Source organism: Geotrypetes seraphini, chromosome 9 (assembly GCF_902459505.1).
Source record: "Geotrypetes seraphini chromosome 9, aGeoSer1.1, whole genome shotgun sequence".
NCBI classification, from domain to species: domain Eukaryota; kingdom Metazoa; phylum Chordata; class Amphibia; order Gymnophiona; family Dermophiidae; genus Geotrypetes; species Geotrypetes seraphini.
Genome location: NC_047092.1, coordinates 16,993,659 through 17,010,465, shown reverse-complemented (window position 1 = coordinate 17,010,465; position 16,807 = coordinate 16,993,659).

Genomic DNA, 16,807 nt, shown 5'->3' with positions numbered 1-16,807 from the left:
AATCCTGCTGGCTGCAGGGTCTGCCAGTTATATATCAGACGCTGTTCTTTCAAAATTAAAGATCTTGATATATCCCCTTCAGTTTTGCGTGTGTGAATTAACACTGTGTACTTTAGATCTTCCAGTTTATGTGAATGCTGGGACCAATGGGATACGAGGGGGGCGGTAACCCTATTGGTTCTAATGTTACTTAAATGTTCCGTAATTCGGGTTTTGATTTTACGTATCGTTTGCCCAATATAAACTTTTTTACATGGGCATTGTATGTAATAAACCACTCCCTTAGAGTCACAATTGGTCCCAGTGTTCAGATAGAAATGACGTGATCGTGATGGTGGGATTATCAGGTCTGAGCACTTCACTAATTATTTATATAATTTTATTATCGTTATAATTTTTGCACCCACAAGTATTTTGTATTCTAAATGATTTATAGCTGTGAAAAATTGAAAAATAGTCCCTGTTAGCCACAGATTACTAAGGAACTTATCTCTCTATTGAGTAATTAAATTAAAATTTGGGAGCCATTAATGTCTTTTTGTCATGATTAAATGCCATTTTCCTATTAGTCAGACATCATATAGTAATAGGAGGGGGGAGGGATTCAAATATAGGTTTCTTTACATGAATGAAGGGCTTTGAGGGAGGGTGGGGAGAGGGTTACATTTATATGTTTAGATTATAATGATAAGATTTGCAAGTGCCTTGATTTATTGTGTTTATTATGATTATTGTACACTTGATGAAAGATTTTTAAAATGAATAAAGAATTAAAAAAACAAACAAACAAATAACATTCATAAAATAACTAAAAAATACAGAAAAGCAAAATCTTATACAGTCAATAAACATCCAGTGAGAACAATTTATCCACAGCTCTCTTATTATATAGCAATCCAGAACCAGAGTAAACAAGAATCATCATTCATTACAATGCTTCTACAAAGCGTGTGGTTTTAAGCATTTTTTTGAACTTTTGAATATCAATGAGAGCTCTTTGTGGTCCAGTTAATTTGTTCCAAAGAGTTACATTTTTGAGAAGTCCATCACCAACAGTGGCATTGTACCCGCAGACCTCAGAATTCTAAATGGTCAGTAAATTGCCAAAACATAGAAGCATAGAGTATGACGCCAGAAAAGGGCTGTCGGCCCAACAAGTCTGCTCACTCAAAGAACCCTCCCTCTAAAAGAACCCTCCCCCTAAGCATTTCCCTGGAGCGAACCCACATGTTCATCCCATCGTCCCTTGAAGTCGAGCACGTTACTGGCCTCAACTACCTGATGTGGAAGACCATTCCAGCGATCAACCACCCTTTTGGTGAAGAAATATTTCCTGATGTCACCATGAAATCTCCCACCCTTGAGTTTGAGTGGATGCCCTTTTGTTGCCATGGGACCCATAGGGGAAAAAGATATCTTCTTCCACCTCAGTATGGCCTGTAAGCTATTTGAATGTCTCTATCATGTCTCCCCTCTCCCTGCATTCTTACGACATCTCTTATGCTATTCCTGTAAACTTTTATGTAATTTCTGAAAACTTTTATGTAATCCGCCTTGAACCGCAAAGTATTGGCGGAATAGAAATCACTAATGTAATGTAATAACTGCAGCCTGCTTAGACGTTCTTTATATGGGAGATTCTTGAGTCCTGAGACCATCTTAGTGGCCATTCACTGAACCGATTCCATTCTCTTCACATCCTTTTGATAATGTGGCCTCCAAAACTGAACACAGTACTCCAGATGAGGTCTCACCATGGACCTGTACAACGGCATTATAAATTCAGGCTTTCGGCTGACAAAACTTCTTCGGATGCAACTCAGCATTTGTCTAGCCTTGGCTGAAGCTCTCTCCACTTGATTGGCAGTTTTCATATCTTCACTAATGATTACACCCAGGTCCCGTTCTGTGACAGTTCTTGTTAAGTTTTCACCATTCAGGGTGTATGTTCTGCAGGGGTTACCGTTACCAAGGTGCATAACCTTACACTTTTTGGCATTAAAACTCAGTTGCCAAGTATTAGACCATTGTTCCAGTAAAAGTAGATCCTGCCTCATAGTGTCGGGCAGAGTTGCGCTGTCCACAACATTGCATAGCTTAGCGTCATCGGCAAATAATGTAATTTTACCTCGAAGTCCCTGAGGCAGGTCTCATACAAAGATATTAAACAGGGAATTTAAACAGATATTAACCTGCGACAAATACCAGGGAATCCCATAATAGATGACTTTGAACACAAGTACAACTGCCCTAAAAATAATTTGTGAATGCACAGGTAGCCACTGGAGTTCAAACTTTCTAACACCACAAATTAAGAACATAAGAATTGCTGCTGCTGGGTCAGACCAGTGGTCCATCGTGCCCAGCAGTCTGCTCCCGCGGTTGCCCTTAGGTCAAAGACTAGTGCCCTAACTGAATCTAGCCTTACCTGTGTACATTCTGGTTCAGCAGGAACTTGTCTAACTTTGTCTCGAATCCCTGGAGGGTGTTTTCCCCTATAATAGCCTTTTGTATCATTTGCAGAGCTTTACACTGTATTGTTGTAATCCCTAAATAAAAGGCATTACAATAGTCCAGTTTTGATTGGACTATCGTCTGTACTGAGTCTCGCTCTTTATTATTTCACCTGCTTTGCCTTAACTTATTGCACCTTTTTCATGCTGAAGCTTCACGTGCTTTCACTTAGGAAGTAAGGTGATGAGGAAGGAATTTCACACAGGTGGTGGCTTTGGCAGAAAGGGGGAGCGAATTTGTCTGCAGTAAGCCTCAATGGACTTCTTCCTCTTTGAATCTATAATTCTGGTTTATGGATTCTACTTTCCATTGCAAATGCAAGCAGTGTCTCACTTCCGGCTCACCACACAATTGTTTCCCATGTACTCACTTTTATAGGACCTCCAGGGACCCCTGAAGAAGACTTTTTGTCGAAACGCGGACCATGTTGGGTCCTGTATCCCTAGCGGACTAGGTCCTTTAAGGCTCTTATGTGGATGATTTATTTTTATGTGGATGGAATTTTTTTTGATGTGGATGATTTTAGTGTACCTTTGGAACTTTGACACTTTCAAATAAAGTCCATTTAGGAACATCATCACTCCACAGAGTTTTTTTGGTTTTCTACTTTTATGCACACAATTACAAGTTTTCTGCTTGCTTAGAGAGATTATTGCCACATACTTCCAAGTACAGGGACTGCATGTATTAATATTATCAGTAATTATTCCTTGCTGTAACACAACTATCTTAAGCATTCCAGCTTTTGGAAAATGTGGTTGTGTATGATGTATTCAAATCCTCAGAATATGTACACTTATTTCAAGTCCTGTTTTCTGTTTACTTATGCTGACAAATAGAAATCTCTGCTGGTGGTAGCTTGAACCAGCCTCATCTACTCTGCTAGTATTTGTCTGACTTTCCTGATGGGAGAAGATTCACAGTGACTGTTTACTGCCTAACTTGTCCTTGATTTGAAAACACCCTTAAAGCAATGGTTCCAGCAGTCTTTTTAATTTGATTTTTTAATGGAACACAAGTTGTCAGTTCAAATGCAAGCAGTAAACACCCTTCACTATCAATTAGTGAGATGATATTGGTGCATTTTCCTACCTTACACTCCTATCACTAATGCCTCTCTTTTTGGATATGTTTGCCTTTCACCTCTGCTGTGTTTTGTTTTTTTTCTTCCCTGCTCCTATCACACTAACCCGATTTCTTCCCTCGTACCCCCCCCCCCCATTTATAATGGTCTTGAATGTGTAGAATGTTTGAATGCTGAAAACATTGTCCAGGGATTGAACTGCCAATGTTCTCTGCCTCCGTAGGGCAGGGGTGTCAAAGTCCCTCCTCGAGGGCCGCAATCCAGTCGGGTATTCAGGATTTTCCCAATGAATATGCATGAGATCTATTTGCATGCACTGCTTTCATTGTATGCTAATACATCTCGTGCATATTCCTTGAGGAAATCCTGAAAACCCGACTGGATTGCGGCCCTCGAGGAGGGACTTTGACACCCATGCCCTAGGGGAGCCTTCAGTGTTAACCTCTCCCCTTCAAATAACTTGCAGGCATCTAGCCTGCAGCCACCACTAGCCTCTCCCCAGAAATTAACAACTAAGATTTAATGCTAAAATAATGCAGGGTTAAGCACTTGGGCTACAGCAACTTGAGGGAGCAGTATCATTTAGAAGGAGAAGTGCTATTGTGATCCAACAAGACTTAGGTATGACTTAGGTGACAGCCAAAGCTAGAAGAATGCTTAGGTGCATAAGGAGAAAACCATCTCCATGTCATTCTTTAAGGCAGGGGTGCCAAACTCAATCACATTAAGGGGCCGAAATCCAAAACACAGGCTAGTTGCAGGCCAGACCCTGCCCAATCTCCACCCCAGACCCCGCCCCATAATAATACACTTATCGTACACTAATATCCATTAACGCATGCTAAGCTTTAATGAAAGAGCTAATATATTGAGCTGCAGCAGTGTCCCATAAGTACAAAACCTATAAGGAAAATCACAAATTAAGCTGTGCAACAGGTTTTGTGGCATGAATTGTAGTGGATGTTCTATAGTGATTTGGGGGGTCACTGAATTCAAAACTGACCTTGGTTTTCAGTACAACCCTCTGATTTTTGGCAAAAGAGGCAGTGTAATGCAAAAATTAACATTTTTGCTATATTTTCTAATCCTTGGAGTAAATGTTATGACAGTCTCTGAAATATTGAAACAGTTTGCCTCAAATTAGATTTTTGAGCTAAAGTATTAATTTTAATGATGGAGTGTAAGTGGTCCAACGCTGTTTCTGTCGACTCCGCACGATAAAAGCTTTAGCAAAATTGTTGGAGCCCGCGTCCCTGAACATTTTAACCCACTCTCTTGTTATTTCATGTATAGATTACTGCAATGCCCTCCTCAAAGGCATAACAAAAAAGGAAATAAGAAGACTCCAACTAGTACAAAACACCGCAGTAAAAATAATATTTAATGCAAACAAATACGACACGTTACCCCTCTTCTACATAAAGCTCATTGGTTACCAATAGAACATAGGATTGCCTATAAAATTCTCCTACTAACTTTTAAAAGCAGAGAAAATAACCAGCCAGAATTCATTAAAACCTACTTATCCCCTATAATCAAACAAGGACTTTAAGATCTACAGCCCACAACCTTCTTACCATCCCCTCATTGAAATATATAAGCACAATGAGGACTACAATTTTCTCTGTTAGTGTCCCCTCTCTCTGGAATAATATTCCAAATTACTTACGTGAAAAATCAACTCTTGCCAACTTCAAGGTGAAGTTAAATAAATTTCTCTTTCATAATGCTTTTGCAACATAAACTGTCCTTTTAAGGGCGACTTAGATCCAAGAAAGGTTTCCTTTCCCTTTTATTATTCTTCCCCAGCATGTTTTCTTTCTCTCTATCAATTGTAGTTCTAACCCTTCCTTCCCTTTTGTTCCCATTTGTCAATGTCTTCAACAATTGTTACTCCCGGTTTGTTTATGTTTAAAACGTATTTTATTAAGCACATTGTTTTAGCGTTTTTGTACACCACCTAGAAGGCTTGATTGGGCGGTATAAGAAAGTTTAAAGAAACTTGATGAGCACAGGGAAAGGTTTCACCAGGACATTGGTACAATGGAGAAACGGTATCAGGGTAGATGGAATTCATCCATGCTGGCTATTGTTGGACATTAATCAGAGATGCTTCTAATCTCGTTTATAAACGCACTTCAACAGAACGATTCTAGAAAATAATATTTATAGGAACTCTTAAATCGGCGCCATGCGTTACATTATGATTTCTCATGCTATATTTGTGATTTGCTCAAAAACTATACGTGATAGGAGAAAACTGAGGCTATTTTCATACACAAGAGGTCAAATTCTATAAAGTAAACCTCATTTCGTTCTTGCCTCAGATAAAAATGTAAAATTTGTTGCGCAGTGGTATAGAATGAGCAATGATGCAGGTGTGTGGGGGGGGGAGTTCCCTCCCAAAAAACAGAATTGCATGCCATTTACTTATAAACAAAAATCCTCCAGTAAAAGATCAAATGATACACAGTTCTTTTGCAGAAATATCTGTCAGGTTATTTTGACAGCTACAATTTACCAAAACAAAGAAATGTTTCATGTGAACAAGCCAAGGAATAAAAACCAGTGAACAGTAGTGTAGCCAAGAAATGGGCAAACAAGACTGATTTTGAGTTTCACAGGACAGAGCATTTAGTGGAACAGTTAAATTCTTTCTATTAGCTTGCATAGAATATCTGGTTAAACCGGTGAGCTGTCCGTTTGCCACCTTTTGCAATTATGAATGTTATAGTCCTATTAGCAATTCATCTCTGAAGCCAAAAGGCAGAATTCTCCTGGGGTGGAGACTCCAGCCTAGAGTAGTGCTGGGAGCAGTTTGTTCTTTTCTCTTTGCACCTGACTACATCGAGCTGCAAGAGATCTGGTAAACAACATGAACACGAAAGAAGGAAACGAGAAGCTTGCAATATCAGGCTAATGTTGAGGGGATGAGGTTTTCAAATTTTCAAAAGCTAGAAACATGATGGGCCCATCCATCCCGCAGTATCCACTAGAGATCAGATGTGCCTGTCCCTGCTTTCGTTTTCAAGAATATATTATGTTTTTAGCAGGCTAGAAATGTAAATAAATAGTTGATATAATGGGAAATGTGTGAAAAGAAGGATGTTTACCATCTTATTTAAACAAAAAAAAAAAAATCTGTGTTCTTACTTTGTTGCCCATATTTAATTTAGAGGTAGAGGGGCATATATAGCCCTTTCATGAATTAGAAATGGTACACACATATTCACTAAAAAAAAAGGAATAAAGGGCCACTCCTAAAATATGGCTGGGAATAAAAATTCACAGAACTAAGGGGTCCTTTTACAAAGGCGCGGTAGCGGTTTAACGGGCGGAATACTGCGGGTTAAACTGCCTGCCGCGCTAGTACCTAACGCCTCCATTGACGAGGCATTAGGATTTTAGGCTGCCACGGGGGAATGTCCGACGCGCTAACCCCCGTAGCTCGCCTTGATAAAAGGAGCCCTAAGTTATTAATCATTGGACCCCCCCAAGGGCACTTTAAAGAAATAACATTTCCAAACAAATATGACCAAATATAAAGAGTGAGAAAACACTTCCCCAAGAAATTCCTTCATGCCCCAATAGTTGCACATCTAGCATTTGTGACATTGTGATCTCAAATGGACAACCAACTCAGTCTAGCTGGTCTCAAACTCAGGACCACATTTTGGATTTGGAGGCACTTGGAGGGCCGCAGGAAAAAAAAAAAAAAAAAGTTAATGTCTTATTAAAGAAATGACAATTTTGCATGAGGTAAAACTCTTTATAGTTTATAAATCTTTCCTTTAACCCTTTCAGGACCATAAGGATCGTAGGCCAATTTTTGTGGTTTTGACGACATTTTTATGGTAAAAAGGGCTTGCAGATGCCAAAAAATTGATTTTTTTTTGTGAAATATCATTATTTTTTTTTTTAAAAAATCAAACTTCTGGCTTATGGACAGTGTGGCAAGTGAATCTTCTCGTCAATCTGGCAACGACGCTAATGAATGAATGTCGGAACCAGTTTGTTTACATAAAGGTAATATCATATGGAATCCGTACATATCAAATTTAGAACTGTAGACTATCCCAATCAAAATTTATAGGATTTTAAAGTTATGGGACAAATATGTCCCTTGGTCCTGAAAGGGTTAACTGTTAAAGGAAAGATTTATAAACTATAAAGAGTTTTACCTCATGCAAAATTGTCATTTCTTTAATAAGACATTAACTATTTTTTCTGCGGCCCTCACAGTTAATTTAACATCTTTCCTTTCTCAAAACTGACACATTTCAATCATTATATTAAAAATAAAATCATTTTCCCTACCTTTGTTGTCTGGTGACTTTATTTTTCTGTGCTTTTAACTATGTTTCCAAGGACCTTCTTGTCCATTGACTGTTTTTCTCTCTGTTCTCTCCGTGAGTTTGAGACCGCTGATGTACAGGCACTGATGAACAGAACCTTAACATCCACACTCCTCTGTAGCAGGAGGCCTTTCATCCTTAACTCCTTTCAGAGGTGAACAAGAGTGCCAAATTTCAAACTGACTCAGGAGATTGCTTGGGGGATTATAGTAACATATAAGGAGAAACCCCTGGAAAGATAGCTGAAGAAATTTCGAAGTGATGCAGGGTGGGATTTACATCTGCTTGTGTACCAGCAGTTCCACGCTCCTCTTTTGGTCTTCTACCTCCGATGGAATTGTTCTCTCTTGGGCTGTGGCTCATGAGCTTTCATTCACATTTTGCTCCTTCACTTAAACCTCTCCTTGAGCTCAGTCTCTGGGGTGATGGACCTTGGTTAAGAACCACAGCCTAACATAGAGTCTGGTACACAGGCACCCTGAATCTGCAGTAGCGTTATAGAAATGATATACATACTGTGTTTCCCTGAAAATAAAACATTGTCATATTAATTTTGGGCCCAAAAAAAGCACTAGGTCTTATTTTTGGGTAGGTTTTATTTTTTTCATGTACAATGATCATCTCTCCCGTCCTCTCCTCCATCCCAATTCTTTCTATTTCCTTTCTCTCCCCCACATGTGCAACATCTTTCCTCCCCTCTCATGCATCCCCTTGTGCAGTATCTTTCTATCCCTCCCTCCCATCCCTTGTGCAGAACCCTTGTAGCTTCTATCCCTCCCTCCCATCCCCCTGCCGCACCCTCCCCCCCCCCCCCCGCTGACCCTTCCATCTCTCCCCCACCAACCGCGAGACCGAAATACCTTGTAACAAGCGGTGACATTGACAGCAATCTAGACAGGCTGCTTCGGGCCTTCTCCAGCCCGGGTGTTCCTCTGCCGCATCACTGATGTTATCAGCAATGCGGCACACGGAACCCCCGGTGAGAGAAGGCCCAAAGTAGCCTGTCTAGATTGCTGCCGACATTGCCTTTTGTTACAAAGTATTTCGGTTTCGCGGGGGAAAGCGCTGCTGCTGGCGATTAGGGCTTTTTTTCTGGGGTAGGGCTTATATTAAGACCTACCCCGAAAATCATGCTAGGGCTTATTTTTGGGGAAACACGGTAGTGGTAGTTATCACTGCATTTCTCACATAGGACTGTGAATGCTGCTCCCAGCTAGGTTGGGAATCAAGAACTCTTCTGCTACCAGGGGTAGGGAACTCCGGTCCTCGAGAGCCGTATTCCAGTCGGGTTTTCAGGATTTCCCCAATGAATATGCATTGAAAGCAGTGCATGCAAGTAGATCTCATGCATATTCATTGGGGAAATCCTGAAACCCCGACTAGAATACGGCTCTCGAGGACTGGAGTTCCCTACCCCTGTGCTAAACTAATGGGCTGGCCTAAGCATGGATCTGTTGATGTTGTGTATATTAGCTGGCATCCAAAGAATGCTTTTCATTCCCCTGCTAGTTGCCCTCCTTTCCCAGTACCCAATCTACACTCAAATCACCTCAGTCTTGTTCAGGCCTGTTCTGTGTTCACAGCTTCTTCCCGACTACTGCCAGCTGAATTTTGACCACAGCAGAGTGTTTCCTATCACTAAAATACAGCAGTTGCTATGTATGTCCTGCATTGCAGTTAGAAGATACAGATTATATGCATTAAGCAAAATGTCCCTTACACGGCACAAGTTCAAAAAGATTTGAAATGATGGAGACAGGATGTAAAAAAGGGCTTTTGTTGCAACCCTACAACAGATGAGTCCCCTGTCTTCATAGTTTGATTTGGCTTTGGAGGACAAGTATAATGCACATTGCTCTGTGTGTGATGGCTTTATCTTGTCCTTGGTCCCCTGTGCAACCTAGTGCAATCAGTTTCCAGCAGATGATGTGGTCACAGGAGATCCCTCTTAGCAACATAACAGGGAAGAAGCAACGTCACTGATAAATATTGTTCGCGGGTAGGCATGCACAGAAATGAGAAAGAAACATCTAGAATGTGTGCCTGAGGGATGCCAGGCCATGATTCAGCACTATGACTTTTACTGGGCCCTGGAGGGAACCAAGCTGCTCCCCATCCTTTTGTGAATTTACCATAGAAATTTCTTATGACCCAGTGTGCAACTGGGAAAAGTTCTGAGGAAACGTAGGTGATTACAGGATACAACGTTTAGTATTTATAACCACCTGCTTTCTCCCTTTTGGGTGGGAATAACCCTTGGGTATTATGGTAATAATGAGACGACAAAGCTAAATGAGGAATTTTAATCCAGTCCAGTTTTTAAAAGTCACAGCCTTAAAGACAAGCAAAAGAACTGTGCTTTTCAGGTTGTTCGTACTCAGCAAGACCTAGAAACCTATGCTGAGCAGGGGATAGTGTTTCTGAGGTGCAGGGTAGCTATAGCCAGTTGTGTAGCAAGGGAGGTTGGCACTCAGGGCAGTGGTACCCCACATTGCTGCACCATGTGTCCCAATCTTCTCCCCCCACTCTCCTGCCACACTGTGTGCACCGCCCCCTCCCCCCCCCTCACACACACTCTTCCTTGCCCCCGCGTATCTCTTGAAATGTTTGCCGGTGTGAGCAGCATCTTCCACTTGCTGGCCTTGCCGGCATCGGCTCATCTCTGACGTCACATCCTGGACGTGATGTCAGAAGGAAGGCTTGGACGGTGTGATCAGCAAGTGAAAGATGCTGCTTGTGCCGGCAAACATTTAACGAGGTGTGGGGGTGGCAGCAAGGAGGAGACTACAACGGGAGCTCATGGCAGCCATTTCCTATGAGTGATCTGCACTGGACAGGAGCGTAGGAAGATCGCTCCTGCCCCGAAAACCTGCTACACCACCAGGTAAGGCTTAAGGGATTCCGGAGGAAAGTGGAAGGGAGGCGGGGAAGGTCTGGAATACTGCATTAATTTAAAAAATCATGAATAACCGAATCTGCGGACGCTGAAACCACAGATTCGGAGGGAGAACTGTATTTACAAATGACACTATTTTCTTTCCTAGGCTCTACCTTTCCAACTTTAAGCAAAGTGGGGCATATCTCTGAAGCAGGGGTTCTTAAACTCAGTTCTTGAAACACAAAGTTGAAGTCGGGTTTTCAGGCTCTCCACAATGAATATGCATGACATAAATTCACATGTACTGCCCCCATTGTGTGCAAATCTATCTTATACATCACAGGTGTCAAAGTCGGTCCTCGAGGGCCAGAATCCAGTCGGGTTTTCAGGATTTCCCCAATGAATCTGCATGAGATCTATTTGCATGCACTGCTTTCAATGCATATTCATTGGGGAAATCCAGAAAACCCGACTGGATTCCGGCCCTCGAGGAGGGACTTTGACACCCCTGTTATACATATTCGTTGTAGGGGTATCCTGAAATTGACTGACCAGGTGTGTTCTGGGGACTGGGCTGACAACCCCTGCTTAGAAATCTTTTTTCTTTTTGAATAGAAGTGTTCATTGAAACTCAAGAGTAATGCAACAAGCAACATAAAGCTCACAACATGGACATATCAATAGCCAGAGAACCTGCAAGTTAACAGAAACTAGAAAATGTGCTGTGCTTTTAGATAAACACAGGTGTAGAAAGGAAAATATACTTGCCTCCTTATCTGATTTCCAAAGTTTAAATTCTCAAAATCTAGCCACAACTGGACTTTTATTTTTAGATATCCAAGTAAACTTATATGTAGGGTTACCATATGGCTCCCGTAAAAGGAGGATGGATTGTGACATCCAGGTTTTACCCAGATGTCTTTATCTTTTCTCCTTACTTCCATTGCTTTCAGTGGAAGTAAAACCTGGATGTCTCAATCCATGTTCTTTTTTTCTGGAGCCATATGGTAACCTTACTTATATGTCAACCCCAGGGGACTTCTGAAAAAATCAGACTCGTCAATTCAGCGACCCCCCCCACCCCGGTGAGACCTGACATATCTCCGCTTTAAGGTCTCCTAAATCAGCAGTGGCAGCTGCATTCTGAACGAACTGCTTCATGGCCTTCCCCGCCAGGGCCTTCTCTCTGCCGTGTCACCGATGTTGTCATCAGTGATGCAGCAGAGGGAAGGGCCCGGCGGGGAAGGCCATGAAGCAGCCCGCTCAGAGCGCTGCCGTTGCTGCTGTGTTTGGAGGCCTCAGAACGGAGGTATGTCAGTCTCAAGGGAGGGCCGATGGGGTTCTGCACAAGGGGATGGGAGGCAGGGATAGAAAGATGCTGCACAAGGGGATGGGTGAGAGGGGAGGAAAGATGCTGCACATGGGAGGGGGGGAGGAGAAAGGAAAGAGGAAGATATGGAGGAGAGAAAGATATAATTGTTGTGCATGAAAAAAAGTAAGCCATCCCCAAAAAATAAGCTCTAATGCATTTTTTGGATCCAAAATTAATATGACACTGTCTTATTTTTTGGGAAACACGGTAATATTGCTACTGCCGGCAATAAAAAAAAGCCTAATGCAGTTTTGTAAAAGATGGGGTAAATTTGCTTATGACACAAAGTTGTTAAATCACAAGAGGACTGTGAAAATGTGCAAATATATGTCCAGGTCAGATATTTTTGTTTCTACTCCAATAAATTTTGGTCTTGTATGAGGCTATTGTATCAACATCCCTAAAACTTATTCAAATGATTCATATAATCTTAACACAAACCTTGGCACCACTACAAAACAATTTTGGGAAGATGTGTGATTCAAGGTCTCAGGATTACCTCCTTCTTTCCACACAAACTTCAAGGCTGAGAAGTCAAGTAACTTTTTGTAAGCACTGGGCCAGATGCAGTAAAGGGATTTTCCAATTTTTCTATCTACAGGGGAAAAAAGTTTAATGCACCTGACCAGCACAAATAATTTCCCAGCCTTCCTCCCAAACTCCTTCTTAATGCATCCATTAATTCACTGATGTTTCTTTAAACAAAATGGATAATTATTTTCTCTGTTGATGACAGAAAACCTGGAAAAGACGGATTTTAATAAAGGAGGCAGCAAACCAGAATAAAGCAAGAGAGAGGGCAAAATGCTGAAAGAACAAAAAGCAGGAAAAAGGTGCAGAGAGAAAGATGAGAGACAAAACAAAGACAGTGAGAAGCAGGAGAATCAATGCAAGAGCAGAGACTACTGGAGAAAGCTAAAGGAAGGAGAAGGAGACAAAGCTGTGAGATTACGACAGGATAGATATGGGTAAAACCACCTTCCTTGGAAGACTCGATGGCTAATTTAAGCCTTTGTCTACATCAGGGGTGTCAAAGTCCCTCCTTGAGGGCCGCAATCCAGTCAGGTTTTCAGGATTTCCCCCAATGAATATGCATTGAAAGCAGAGCATGCATATTCATTGGGGAAATCCTGACAACCCAACTGGATTGCGGCCCTCGAGGAGGGACTTTGACACCCATGCTCCAAAGTATATATACTGTATATATTGAGATCTTTACGTCTGTCACCTTAAGATGAAGACCATCGACCATTTAGTAGCCCTCCTCTGGACCGACTCCATCCTGTTTTTATCTTTTCTGAAGGTGTGGTCTCCAGAATTGTACACAATATTCTAAATGAGGTCTCACCAGAGTCTTATACAGAGGCATCAATACCTACTGGCCATAAATCTCCCTATGCTAGCATCTTTCCAGCTTTTGTTGTCATCTTTTCAGCCTTTTGGCCATCATGTACTATCAAATACTATCACACTTGGGTGCCGCTCCTCTTTTGTGCACAAAAGTTGTTCACCCCCTAAACTGTACCATTCCCTCAGGTTTTTGCAGCCCAAATGCATGGTCTTGCATTTCTTAGCATTAAATCTGAGCTGCCAAATTTCAGACCATTCTTCAAGCTTCATCCGCAAAGAGGCAAATCTTACCTGACAGCCCTTGAGCAATATCTCTTACATAAATGTTAAAAAGAACAGATCCAAGAACCAAACCTTGAGGCACATCCCTTTTCTCAGAGCAATCTCTATTGACCACTACCCACTGTCACCTTCCACTCAAGCAGTTCCTGACCTAATCTATTATTTTGGGGCCCATCCTGGGAGGCACTCGGTTTATTTAATAGATGTCTATGTGAAACAGTCAAATACACCACATCTAGTGCACTCCCTCTATCCAATTGTCTGGTCACCCAGTCAAAGAATTTGATCAGATTTGTCTGACAAGACGTGCCGTTAGTGAATCCATTTTGCCTCGTGTCCTGTAATCCACTGGATTCCAGAAACATCACTATTTGAGAATGACCGCCAAAACGGTGACCAAAAAAAAAAGGTCACTGCGAGATTGGGGACAAGGCCATTCACCGCCCCGTGGAGCGGTGAATGGTTAGCACGCGCGGTGAACGAGTGTGAACGTGCGGTGAACGAGTGTTCGATCCGGCAGCTCCCTCTCTCCCGCCGGCCATGCATCTCCCTCCCTCCCTCCTTTTCCCTTACCTTTTCTTGTTGAAACTGGCGATTTCTATAAGGCTATGAGCTGTATTACAGCTGGAGCCTTGAAGTTGCGTCACTTTGCCTGCTGGAAAAATCTCCTCTGACACAACTTCCTGTTTCCAGTTGCATCGGAGGAGACTTTTCTAGCAGGCAACCCGACGTGACTTCAAGGCTTCGGCTGTAATACAGCGCATAGCATTATACAAATTGCCAGTTTCGCCACAAGAGAAAGTAAGAGGGAGGGAGGGAGAGAAATGCACGGCTGGCTGGCGGGAGAGAGCTGCTGGACCGCGTGAAGGGTGCTGGGCTTGGGGGGATTGAGAAGAGAAAACGCTGAAGACGGGGATGGGGCGGTGAAAGGGACAGTAGGGACGGTGACGGGGCGGTGAAGGGGACAGCAGAGACGGGGACAGAATTTTTCCCCGTGTCATTCTCTAATCACTATTCTCTGTTTCAAAGGCATTTATATTAATTTACGTACCAGCCTTTAGTTCTATACTTCTTCCTTACACTTTTGCAGAGAGGGACCACCACATCTACCCTTCTCTAGTCCTCCTGTACCAATCCCGATTCTAGAGGAAGCACTGAAAGGTCAGCCAGCAGAGCCACCAGAACGTCCTTAAGTCCTGTCAGTACCCTTCGATATATCCTCCAGCTCCATCGCTTTGTCCACCTTTACCTAGCTCCTCACAAACACAATTCTCTGAAAATTGATCAGGATCTACCTCACCTCCATCCCTACGTGTGTTTGTCTTCCGAGGTCCCGCTCCCGGTGCTTCAGCTGTGAACACAGAACAGAAATATTTGTTAGGCAATTCAGCCTCTTCCATCACAGCCTCTTGATCCAGAACCTTGTTTCCCATACTTTGAGCATTAGTATACCCTGCTTTCCAAATTGTCTCTTTACCCATTTGTGTAGAGGTGTTTAGCGATCCACTTGTCTGAGGACTTATACTCACCTGGGGGCTTTGATCACCCTGCCCCAGTGATTCTAGTTCTTCAGTAGGTTAGCCAATCAACTGCTGAAGACACTTTTTCCCTTCTTTGATAGATGCACACCATCCCTTAGAAAATCAACCCATGGTCCAGGAGCTGAAACACTCTCATTTACACCATCAATCTCCAGGATGCAAACTTCCTGCCCTGGCCTTTACCCTTGACAGGGGGGGGGGGGTGTTAATGAGAATACCACCCGGACACCTGACTGCTTCACCTTCTCTCCCAGAGCCACAAAGTCACCAGGGATTTGAGGGAAGAGTGTTGAGTCGAGAGAGAAGCCATTAGATTACCAGGGGGGTGGGGGGAAGGGACCACTAGACTACTAGGGAAATGTTTTGAAGTTTGTGTGAGGGAGGGAACGGTTTCATTTGGGTCAGGTCTTCAGGGAAGGAGAAAGGAAAATGGCTAAACTACCGGGGAGGGGCTTATGCAGGTATCTTGAAGAGGGTGATCGAGTTGGGGAGAGAGAAGAGATACCCATTTCTCTCAACCAACTTTTTTTGCTGCCTGGACTCTGGCATAATTTTTTTCCACTGTAGCCATGCCATCAATGCTTTGTTTTTTTTGGGTTTTTTTTGCAATTTTGCATGCTTCGAGATAGCAAATGCACTGTATTTGCATTCATTGTTTTTCTGCTGCTGTCCTAGTAAAACAGTGTCAAGGTGACAGGTCAAAAGCGCGCGCCGACAACCCAGCGCAGACATCTGAGCGCAAGGTGGAAGCGCACCAAAGAAAAACAGTATTTTAAAGGGCTCCGACCGCGCCGGCGTTGTGGGGGGTTATAACCCCCCACATTATACTGAAAACTTCACTTTTTCCCTAAAAAAGAGGGAAAAAGTTAAGTTTACAGTAAATGAGGGGGGTTACAACCCCCCAACCCCCCCATAACGCCGGCATGATCTTTATTAAGTAAAGTGTGGGGGGGGAGGGTTCCCCACCAACACCCCCTGTCGGAGCCCCTTAAAATACTGTTTTTCTTCGGCGCGTTTCCGCTTTGCGCTCAGTTGTCTGCGCTGGGTTGTCGTCGCGCCTTTGTCGTTGCGCGCTTTTGTCTATGAACCCAGAGTCAAACTTGCGGTAACCACTAGGAATCTTTCTGCAGGGGCCTCAGGGAGGGGTGGTTGGGTTATCAGAAGGCGAGAAAGCAAAATAATGTTATGGTTTATAATAATTCCCGATCCTTGTTAAATCCTGTCAAAGGGGTGTGGATTTAACAAAGCTCCCAGTTTCCTGCGACAATATCTCAACCATAAAATTATTCTGCTCACCTTCTGACTCCCGTTCCCACCTTCATCTCCAGGCTGTCAGTGGAATGTTTCCCAATTACATATATTCTGATGTTACCTTTTGCCCTAAGAAAAGTAGTTGTGGATTCCAAAGCTTATCAAAAAGTATATGAGTAG